Source organism: Protopterus annectens, chromosome 1.part0 (genome assembly GCF_019279795.1).
Source record: "Protopterus annectens isolate FY-2018-M chromosome 1.part0, PAN1.0, whole genome shotgun sequence".
In the NCBI taxonomy this organism is placed as follows: Eukaryota; Metazoa; Chordata; order Ceratodontiformes; family Protopteridae; genus Protopterus; species Protopterus annectens.
Window position 1 is genome coordinate 980945670 of NC_056725.1, and position 11379 is coordinate 980957048.

At 39.9% G+C, this 11379-nt stretch overlaps 1 protein-coding gene across 4 annotated transcripts in view; it reads left to right on the forward strand.

Moving 5' to 3' along the window:
- TXLNB (taxilin beta) overlaps positions 1–11379 on the forward strand; it is a 336040-nt gene that overhangs the window by 214996 nt on the left and 109665 nt on the right. The gene's annotated exons all lie outside the window — the stretch shown is intronic.

The following is an 11379-nucleotide window of genomic DNA, read 5'->3' on the forward strand; positions in this document are numbered from 1 at the left end:
GGGGATCAAGAATTTTCTAACATGATCCCACATAATTCTGGCAAAATAACACCTTTTATAACTTTATGTATAGTATGAGGCAGATATGGTATGATACAATTTTAACAAATTAGACTCTTACAATTACTTATTTTGTTCATATGAAAAGTACATGTATGTGTAAATAAAGAAAGCTGAACCCGGTCATGTCCTGAACAATGTTTACCATGTTACAGTCATACTTAATGAACTTTTGCCCTTGAGAAAATTCACTAGGATGCGTTATGGCATAAGTCCCTCTGGCATCTTTATGTTGTTTTCTTAGAACTATCTTGAAGTACTGCATACAGCTATTTTCTCCCTTAATTTGTAATGCTATAGAGTTTGCCTAAGACAGCAAGGAAACATATACCAGCTGCTTTGCTGTTACAATAACAGGAAAGGAATGTGACACTCCATCTCGGGTTACAGTTATACTGTCTGAGTACAGTCCAGTAGGCATGCTTCGATCCCAAAGGATCATGGGTTTGTGCCTCTATTGGACTGATTCAAGCAATGTCTTCTGTGGCTGTACAGTCCAATCCAGGAGGGGTGGTCCTTTCCACATTCTGAGCAGCAGAAGGTAGATGTCGGTCTGATATCACTTATAAGCTTTATCTGGTATAAACTGTCTGAAATACAAGCATTTGGAATTACAGAATATAAAAAGAACTTACATCCACTACAGTATCAAAGTAAAAAAATACATTACGTGAGCCAAAACAATGCAGAGAAGTCAGGCAAATAACCACTTTTCATAAGAAAGGAACCTTTAATGTATGTTAGCACTTTCACAGTATTGATGCATTGCTTTTTCAGACATTAAACATGGTTAAAAGCTAAATATATACAAATTCAAATAAATGCTTCTACCAATCAAAAAAACAAAGTTAAAATTAATTAAACATTTCGTCCAATCATAAAATATATCTAAAAAGCATCATGGTAACATTGTTACAACTTTAATATCACCAGTTCCATTTAAAGAGACCGTTATTTTTATTAATTGTTGTCTGTAACAGATAAGCACAAATTAGCCTGTAAAAGCAATGTATCCCTATTTATAAAAAAATAAATTATTCACTTATTTATTTAAGAAGAGCCCTGGCTTTAAGAATAGGCTTTAATGGAATTTTGTCATTCAGGTTAATCTAATAATCCACCTAGTTTCAAAAGTTTCTGTCAGATTTTCTACATAAAATGCGATGTATAAACAGCATATGGACAAGCAGACCACATTTGAAGAATCACAGTTGGCTTTAGCTTTAAAAACGAACATCCTACCACTTGGCCATATGCTGTTTATGCTCCGCATTTTATGTAGGAAAAACTAGTAGGAGCTTTAGGGTCAGAATCAGAGAAGAAGTTTATAGTATTAAAAAGGGTATGGTCACAAATGCGTTAGCTAAACATGTTATTACACACGGTTCAACACATCCTTTTTTTTTTTGGCCATGAGGTTATGAGAATGAATGAATGTGAGGTGATATTGAAAACGGACTTCCTTCTTTCCTACACTTATTTCAACAAAGTCCCTTTTCATTTATTTGTACTAAAGTGTTTAGTCTTATCTCTTTTCCCTCTCCTTGTGCTGTCAGTATGGAGCTTTCTGACTTCTCTCAGTCTGTGTAAGTGCGGGTAGGAGGGGAGCATTACTGTAGTCTGGCTGCCAGGTGCACCAGTTCTCTTGTTGCCTCTGTCTATAAGGTCATTCTCCTCTCCAATGTCCAGTCCTGCCACAGTTGAAACAGGTTTCATTGGCAGGGAATGGAGGAGGTTCAGTAATTCGAACATGCCTGTCTCCCCCCTAGCATTCTGCAGTGTACGTCATGGTGGTATTTGCTTACAGCTACCTCAAAACATTCCTCTTACATTTCCCTTATTCCCCTCCTTTCGTAACTTCCGATTTGCAAATCCATATGTTTTTCTTCTGCTTTCCTCTTTTTTTTTTTTTCTGTGTGTTTTCAGTGCAATATTCAGTATACTTCAATTCAGTGCAATTTCTAGTGTTTTTCCTTGTCAATTAAGAAGTATCTGTTTCAAGGCAGCCTGAATAAGAGGTTGCAAATCTTGTACAAAGGCATAGCCCACTGGTTTTGTTGCTGTTTCTACAGGATTTGCTTAAGCCTCTCTAAATAATATCCTGGAGATTCACCTTTATTTTGCTTGCAACCAGTTATTTTTGTCCAGTGTGTCCTTTTAGGGCACAACATACTGATTGCTTCTAACAGTGCTTCCCTTTTCTCTTTCAACCATTCCCTCTCATTCCCTCTTATCCTTGCATTTGGACAGATCTCTGTTTCTTTAGCCAGTTTTCCATAAATTTCCGGAGTAACTTCCACTTTTCATAACTGACATAGGTCTGTCAGACTTGTGTCATAGCACGTAATAATACTACTCACTTCTTCCCTGGATTTCACAGGTTCTTTTATTTTAGAAAATCCTTTTAACTATTTGATACAAGTCTGTCAGGTTCCAAAGACAATGGACATGAACTGTTTCACTTCCTGCGCCTGTTACAATTTGTCTAAGGAGTACACGTGTTATCATTTCTTTTTCTTCATCGGTAGTTTCAGTGCTAGTTCCCTGATTCATTTTCTGCTTCTCCTGCTGCATTTTAGAACATGTAAAATGAAGTATCATCAGAATGTTGCAGTGTAATATCTTTTGCTTGTCTTTTACTTACATTTTCTTCTGCTATCTCCTTCTTGGCACTGCTTGTATCAGCAGGATGGGCAGTAAGAGGTGAAAGAATGTGACCTACAAAGAAAGGCAGAGGGGACAAAGGTAGATAACCATCTTCAGTTGTATCTTCTTCCTTCCTTTTGGCTAGGTATATTAGTTCCAGATATTACTGGGTAAAGGGATCCCAGATTTCTTTTTCCTGCCATGGTCTTCAGATCTTTTACTTGTTGCAAAAGCTTCCAGTTTGCATCCTTTAACCCACATAATGCAGATTCCTCTTCTCTTTTAGAAGCTTCAGTATACCACTGATCTGTCTTTTGGTTCCTTTTTTCTAAAGTTTCTCTTGAATTAATTATTTTGGTGTGGTCAAAAGTCCCAGTCTGTGGAAACTGTAAGGCACTGTCTCCTTTTGTAAAGTCATACCATTTAGCTAAATACCTGCAGCCTAATGTCTCATAATGATTATATGTACAGCATACTGAAGTACCATTAAGAGGGGTAGGAATCTTACTTCCCTTGCCTCCCATTATTTCTCAGACTCACAAACACACAGGTAAGGCAACGTCCTCTCTGCCTTTGAGCCAGGACCACTCTGATTTGACTTTACTTTAATAGATACAACATTAACACTGTAGTCACGTGTTCAAAACACTGACTGCATGCAGATTTATATTTCTTCTTTTTTTCCTTTATTTGTTGCAGGTAAAGTATGACAAGTTCCTTAAACTTTAGGATCATAGGAAGTTACTAGGGTATTGGCCCTGAGGCCCTTACAACCGTAGCCAAGAATTTACTCCATGTTCCGACAAGTCAGCACCCTATGCCACTGTCCATCAGCGACACAGCTGGAATCTCAGGGATGTATTTTCTGTTCCCCATCCAGTTATCCAGGTTGCACTTAAAAAGGGTTAATAAGGTACTCTGCTTAATGTGGAGAGGGAGTCTATTCCACAGAAGGGGGAGTCTCTAGGACACAAATCTGTCCTGCCAACAAGTCCTTTTGATGTCACAGACAAGGTTCAGGTCACACGTGTGGGTTACTCGAGTATAGCTTGACTTGCATTTGCATGTAGCAGTCCCATCAAGGAGGGGTCTGAGATTGCTTTGTATGCCAGACAAAAGTCACCTCTGAGGGATTTGTATGAGACTGAGTAGAGAGACAGGGCATTTAGCCTGTATGTGTAGGGTATATGTTAGAGGCCCTGGATTATCCCGGTGGGGAACCTCTGTGGTCTCTCCAGCTGCTGCATGTATTTTGTGAGGTACATGCTGAAAAGGTACCTTGTACTCAATAATGGGTCTTATAAGGGAAGACTGCAGGGATGTTATGACCACCTTGTCCCTGGATGTGATATCCTTACTAATGAGGTGGGCCATGTAGAAAGCCTACTGTACAACTGAGGCAATATGGTGGTCAAAAGTCAGTTTGCTATCAACCTGGGTGCCCAACTCCCTCACGACTGATTGCATGCTTAGGACCTTGTTATTTATCTGATAATTTGTGTGGACGTCACTCTCCCCAAAGGAGATGATGATGCATTTTTTGACATTCAGTTTGAGGACATGTTTCTGGCACCGGTCATTTGTTTGGGTGAGACCCTCTTGGAGGATGTCCACATCACTAGGAGAATTGATGACAACACCCAGCTTGCAGTCATCTGTGAACTTCAGTGCTGATACCTCTGGTTCAAATCCAAGGAACAAACTCTGCCTGTTAAGGTAGGGAATGATGCAAAGAAAAACAGAATATCTAGCTATACATATATAATATTTATTCCAAAGAGTCCATGGGGGAATCAAGAATTTTCTAACATGATCCCAAAGGCTTCTGGTAAAACAACACCTTTTATACCTTAAAGACATTAAGTATAGTATGAGGCACATATGGTATGATACAATTTTAACAAATCAGAATCTTACAACTACTCATGTTGTCCATGTGAAAAGTACAAGTACGTAAACATGTCATTGTTCTTTTACGAAATAAGGAAAGTTTAATCCAGTCACACTCTGTATAAAATTTCACTTGAGAAAACTTCATTAGGATAAGTTATGTCATAGGTCCCTCTGATATCTTTATGTTGTTGATCTAGTACTGTCGAAGTAGTCCACATAGTTATTCACCTCCTTAGTTTGCTTTAGTACCACATTTACAGAATTTGCCTAAGATACAAGGAAACATATTTCAGCTGCATTGCTGTCTGTTACAATAACAGGAAAGGAATGTAACATTCCATCTCAGGCTGCAGTTAGAGTGTCTGAAATACATCTCTAAGCACTCAGAATTACAGAATGTAAAAATAACAAATTCACTGTATTATTCCCATTACACTATCCAAAGCCTCTTGCAAAAAGTAGGTATGGGATTGTTTCTTTATTTATCCAATTTATATAGGTGGTCTGTCCCTCATTTTGCCACTTGGCAAGTTGTTTGGTTAACATGACTTAAGGCTAAGCTCCTACATGAAAAAGACAGACAAACAGCGAGAGGGAGAAACAGTTCATCTAATAACACTAAAAGGAAGTTTATGGTACTAAAATGCAATTTACAGTCATATCATGTTATTTTCTCTCAGTTTCAGTAAGGACTTTGTTGTACAGACAGATCACTCAAAGACCTGGATGAGGCAGCTTTGTTCCAGAAGGTATAGGGGAGAACTCACAATTTGTTGCCTCTACATAAAAATGGTCCAAAGGGGGAATAAAGTACAGAGCTGTTGAAAACTAGCATCTACCTATAAAGTTGGCCTTGATGGCTCTGTGATACTGCTCATTTTACATTTCTTTATATTGTTGAGATGGGACAAAAATACAAGTTGTTCATCTAGTCTGCCCTATTTATGCAGCTTTTATCTTTCAGTTGCCCTCCTATGTCCCTTCTCATGACCCAACACCCCTTGACCAGCTCAAAGGACCCTGTGGTCTTTCATTCCACTGGCATCATGTAATCATCTCAATTTATCCACTCTTCTTTCCCCTAAAAATACTTCCTTATGACTAGGTTGAGCTCTGTACTCTTACTCTGTTAGACATGCCCCCTCCTTCTTCAGCTGTATGCCACCACACTGCCCACATTTGTATTTTATACATGTTTAAGGCCTTCACTTCGTTACCTACTTCAGATAGAGTTAGCGCCCATAACCTCTCATTATACTCCTTGACCTCCATTTCCTTTATCAGCCTGGTAGCCTTCTTTGTACTTTTTTGTTTAGGTTAACATCCTTATCACCAGAACTGAACACGGTACTCTAACTGGGGCCAGACTGAACATATATAGATTGGGTAGTACAACTACTCTGTACTTGGGAATCTATAGCTTGAGTTATATAACCACTCTGTATGTGGGGATTTACAGATTGGATAATATAATTACTCTGTGCTTGGAGCTGTACAGATTGGGTAATACAACTACCCTGTGCTTGGGAATCTACATATTGGGTAATGTAACTACTCTGCATTCGGGGACCTACAGACTGGGTAATATAACTACTTCCTACTTGGAGATCTACAGATTGGGTAATATACCTTCTCCGTACTTGGGGATATACAAACTGGGTAATATAGCTACTCTGCATTTGGGAATCTATACACTGAGTAATATAATTACTCTGTACTTCGAAGTGTATAGATTGGGTTACATAATTACTCTGCACTTGGCAATCTTCAGACTGGGTAATATAACTACTTTGTGCTTGGGGATCTACAGCTAAGCAAACTACAGGTTCTTGGAATAGGAGAGACATTGGCTAAATGGGAAAAGAGTACTTGTGTGGGTGACAGCAAGCAAAGATCAATAGCTAGAGGGGAACATTTCTCAGGGAAAATAATATTTCATATTGGGACCCCAAAGAACACAGCCAAGCATCTTGCTGTCCTTTGCTGCAGTTTTTCCAGTTTGCATCTGGTAGTCTGTAGCTGCTGATGCTACCACACAAAGGTCTTTTTCCTCATCTATGTTTATTTAGGGGGGAGCTACTTCTCCCAGTCAGTATTTCCACTTTGGTATGATAACATAGCTCCTATGAATTACTTCACACTTGCCTGCATTACCTTAAATGCTACTTCACAGCCCACTTTGTTAGTCTCCTATGATCCCTGTAAAGCCTTGCTTCCACGTACTTCACTATTACTTCACTCATATTTTCATCTATAGATTGGCTGATTTGTTGTCAGTATACTCCATGATATATGATACAAAGATAACAAAAAGGGATCTCTGTCCTACTCCAACAGCCTTTAGCTTACTTAGCTGTTTCTGTAAAGGTGTGAGTCAAAGACATCACTGAAGTCAAGCTATACAATATCAACCAGGATTCTTTTTGTCATGTTTGAGTATAACCCAATCATAAAGCTAAATCAGGCTGGACTGCAAAACCTGTTTTCCACAAATCCATGCTGACACATCCTACAGCAGCGGTGCACAACATCCGGCCCTCCATGCAACACCATCCGGCCCCTAGAGAGTAAACAAAAAATTTAAAAAAAACTGAAAAAATACTATGTCTTAATCCAGTCATGCAAACTTTGCAGCACATGCTTATTTACCTAACTGACTGCAGTTGTGCACACCTCTAATTTTAGCCATGGAAGTAACTATTCTTTGTTCTTTATAACTTAGAGTCTGTAAAGAGTAGTAACTTTCTGCAAGAGTTTGTAATCAGTCATGGCTGCAAGCCAGAATAAGCTAGATGCAAAGTTGATGTAGAAAACAGGCAATTTCATGGCTGATATTTTATGTAAAAATGCCAGTCACCTGTACCCAGAGTTGCCAGAGATCCCTATTTGAGTGGGACTGTCCCGGGATCAGCAGCCTGATCCTGAGTCCTGCACTGCCGGTTAAAATCCTGGTGAAACAGCTTCCAGTTTTTTTTTTTTTTATTGGTCTGTATGCCTGTATATGAGCCAATCAAAAAAATCACAAAAACTGAGCTACTTCTGTTTAATCCAGAACTGCCTGGTGTTCCACATTGAACAGAAGAGGGTCCACTGTGTGATTTTTTTAATTTGCTCATATACCGGCATACGGGGCCAATCAAAAATTCCTAAACATGGAGCTACTGGTGTTTTATGTGGAACTGAGATGTTCCGCATTAAAGACCATTTTTTTTGGTCTTCCCTTAGTGTGAAAGACCTTTATTTTTTGTCCCTACCTGGCCCGTCAGAAATCTGGCAACCCTGCCTGTACTTATTGCTGTTAACTCATAACGACTTACTATGTTTTGAGGTGGCCCACAGATGGATTAAGAATTCGTGTAGTGGTCCTCCCCACAAAAAGGTTGTGCACCACTGTCCTACAGTCTGTTGTTATCTAGAGATATAGCTAGGCTTTCCTTAAGTATCTTCTCCATGATTCTCCCTGCTACTGAAGTGAGGCTTATGTGTATGTAGTTTTCTGGGTAACAGCAATAGCAGTATCATGATCTAAATCCAGTCATCTTTATGCTTGGTGCTGCCAAGTCTTCTTCTGGCTTTTTCCTGGTTAGGGGTCGCCACAGCGGAACTCCGGTCCGCTAATGATTGGCAGTAGATTTTTGCAGGACCGAATTGCCAGCCCGACGCCCAACCTTCAACGAAGGCACGCCCATTCACACATGTCTTTCAAATGCCACTGCACCACAGGGAGGACATGCAGACTCCACACAGAAGGCACTCCAGCCGAGAATCGAACGGGAGAACCTGTTGCTGTGAGGCGACAACGCTACCGCTGCACCACCGCGGCTTCATGCTTGGTGCTGCCGAGTGATGAGTTAAAATTCTGCTGCCTATGATGTAAAGACTTTTGCCTTGCCATCTGTTAACTTCTCAAGTTTCCTTTCTAGGACTTGTCTTTGAGTGGGCAGTCTGCCTCTTTACTCCCTCCTAAACTAAGACTCTTCCTTCTTTTCTCCAGTTTTATGAAGATGAAAGTGAGGAATTCCGTGAGAATTTCTTCCTTATTCGCATCTTGCTTGTCCTTTGTCCTCTTCCTGTTTAGCTCTGTCTAGACTTTATTTTTTCTCCATTCCTATAAAAACCTTTCTTCTTTCTCTTATTATTCCATCTGACAGATTTTTTTTTCTCTAGAGTTGACTCTTTGTTTTTCACATCTTGATATTTTTCCTAGGCCCTTCCATAGCTGCTTTCAGTCTTCACTTTATCATTATCTGCTTAATGTTCATCTTCTATGAATTTCCATTTTCTCAGTTTGGCATTTGGCTTAATGTGATCTGTATTTTCATAGTCCTGCATTTTGGTTTCATTGGATTACTTGTTGTCACGCTCACCCATGGTGAACCAGACCATCACACTGTCACAGCTGGTCATGGGAGATTTTTGCTTCAAGGTCCTGAGTCTCTCACCCTTTTTTCTAATATGAATGTTATTTGAATATGAGTACAATGTCATTTACAGTTCTACTTTTGTCAATATTAGCAGCATGGCTAATTGTACCAGAGTAGATACAATGTCCAAAGATTTACCACTCCTCGTATGTTCCTGTAGTAGTTGAAGGATCTCCTCTTGATGTAGAATTTCCCCTCATCCATTCTGTCTCTCTCTCTAGCTGATTCAGATGCAGAAATTCACCGGCCTACTTCAGTAGAAGAAAGCCTCCCATTATAACAACTTTCCTTTTCCTATTCAAGGCCTTATCCTTTCCTTTACATGTTTGTCATCTTTTCTGTCAGCATGTGGTGGGTAAGATATTTTAACTAAGCACACATTCTAGCCTTGTTTCCCTCTAGTGTGACTAACAGGCTGATAACTTGATGCTCTTCAAGGTTTCTTTCTTCCTTATTCTGTTCCTCTTTTCTCAGGTACACACAATCTATGGTCTATCTAATGTAGATGGCTGTTTTTTTGGGATTTTCATATCAGTACATCCCTCTTCATCACCTCCCCTCAATTTTCTTGCCTGAACCCCTGGCAATAGTCAACATGGCTCACTACCATTTCCTGACAGTCTTGTCTGCCCTCTTTTCTGCCAATTTCCACTCTGTTCTCCCCTATAATGTAACAAGACTCCAAATCTGACTTCAGACCAGTGACAAGTGGAGTACCACAGGGTTCAGTCCTGGGTCCTCTCCTGTTTCCTATCTACTTCTCTGAAGTATAGGCTATCACAGAAGGTCTTTGGCTAACAAAGTTTGCAGATGACTGCAATCTAGGAGCCATAATCAAAATTCCTAATGATGTGGACATACTACAAAAGGGCCTCACTGAGACAGATGCCTAGTGTCAAACCCATGGCTTGAAGCTCAATGCCAAAAAGTGTATTGTCATCCCCTTTGGTAAAAACTCTGTACCCATGAACTACCACATAAGTGGTAGTCTACTTAATGCCAAAAGTGTGATAAGAGACCTTGGGACACAGGTGGACAGTAGTGTCTCCTTTGATAACCACATTGCCACAGTGGTCAGGAAATCCTTCTACATGGCTCACCTCATCACAAAAGGTTTCTCAGCCAGAAAAAAACAGGTCATTGTTCCCCTCTACTCATCACTCATTAGACCCATTATAGAGTACAACACCCCTTTTGGTATGTACCTCACAAGACATCTACAACAACTGGAAAGGCCACAGAAATACCTCACAAAGAGGATTACTGTCCTCAAACAGATGCCCTATGCAGACCATCTCAAACAACTTCAGTTTTACTCTGTCGCATATCGCCTACTCAGAGGTGATCTCTGCCTAACATACAAAGCTATGTCAAACCCAGAGCTGTTGGACATGCTCCACTTAAATAAATCCCAATCCCTCCGAGCTACATGCTCTAGGGACCTAAACCTTGTCACCACAATAAACAGAACATGCTGGAGGGATAGATTCCTGTCCCAGATACTTCCCATACTCTGGAACAGACTACCTATCTATGTCAAACAGAGCTCCTCATTAGCACTCTTCAAGAAAAATCTTGATGATTGGATGGGGAATAGGAAATTCACCCCAGGGATCACTTCTGTGGCTCTGCTCGACAGGGGCACAGGAAAATAATTTTCTTGGGTGGCGAAAGCCAGGGTACCTTTTTGGCTAGGCTTATATAGGCCCTAGGGCTAATAGCCTAGTACCTACCTATGAACCTATTTTATCCCCTGCATCACTGATGTTTTATACCTGTATCTACCCGCTGCATCTTCTCTGATGATTTGTTTGGCCTTCCAACCTGCCAGTGTCCTTGTTTGTTTACTTGAGTCATCTTTGCTACTCTGATACCCACCTCCATGTGAATGCATAACTGTCTTGCTATACCTTCTTATTCCAGATTTTAGTACAGCTATCTCACCTGCAAAGAAGTAAAGTCCATCAGTGTCACCCATCAGTCCAAACCTTTGCTCAACAGTTTATATTCTGAACCATACATTGTAGTGCAGGGTGTTACCCATAGACAAAATGCAGTGCTTAGCAGAGGACATCTGCTGACTGCTTCCAATGCTTGACATCACCTTCTGGTTAATCATTTTTTTTGTACATGTTGAATACAAGCTAACACAAAAAGACATAAAAACAACAAAAAAAAGAATAGAAAAGAAATGAAAAAAATCAAGCATTCTTTATGCACCAAACATTGATTTGCACTATGTGGTGAAGTTTTTTTTGACAAACAGAATAAAGGCAGGACAGCCAAGATGTACACATATATATAGCAATCTATGAATGAGTGATATGCAGTCACTGAGAACAAGAGATTTATGAGA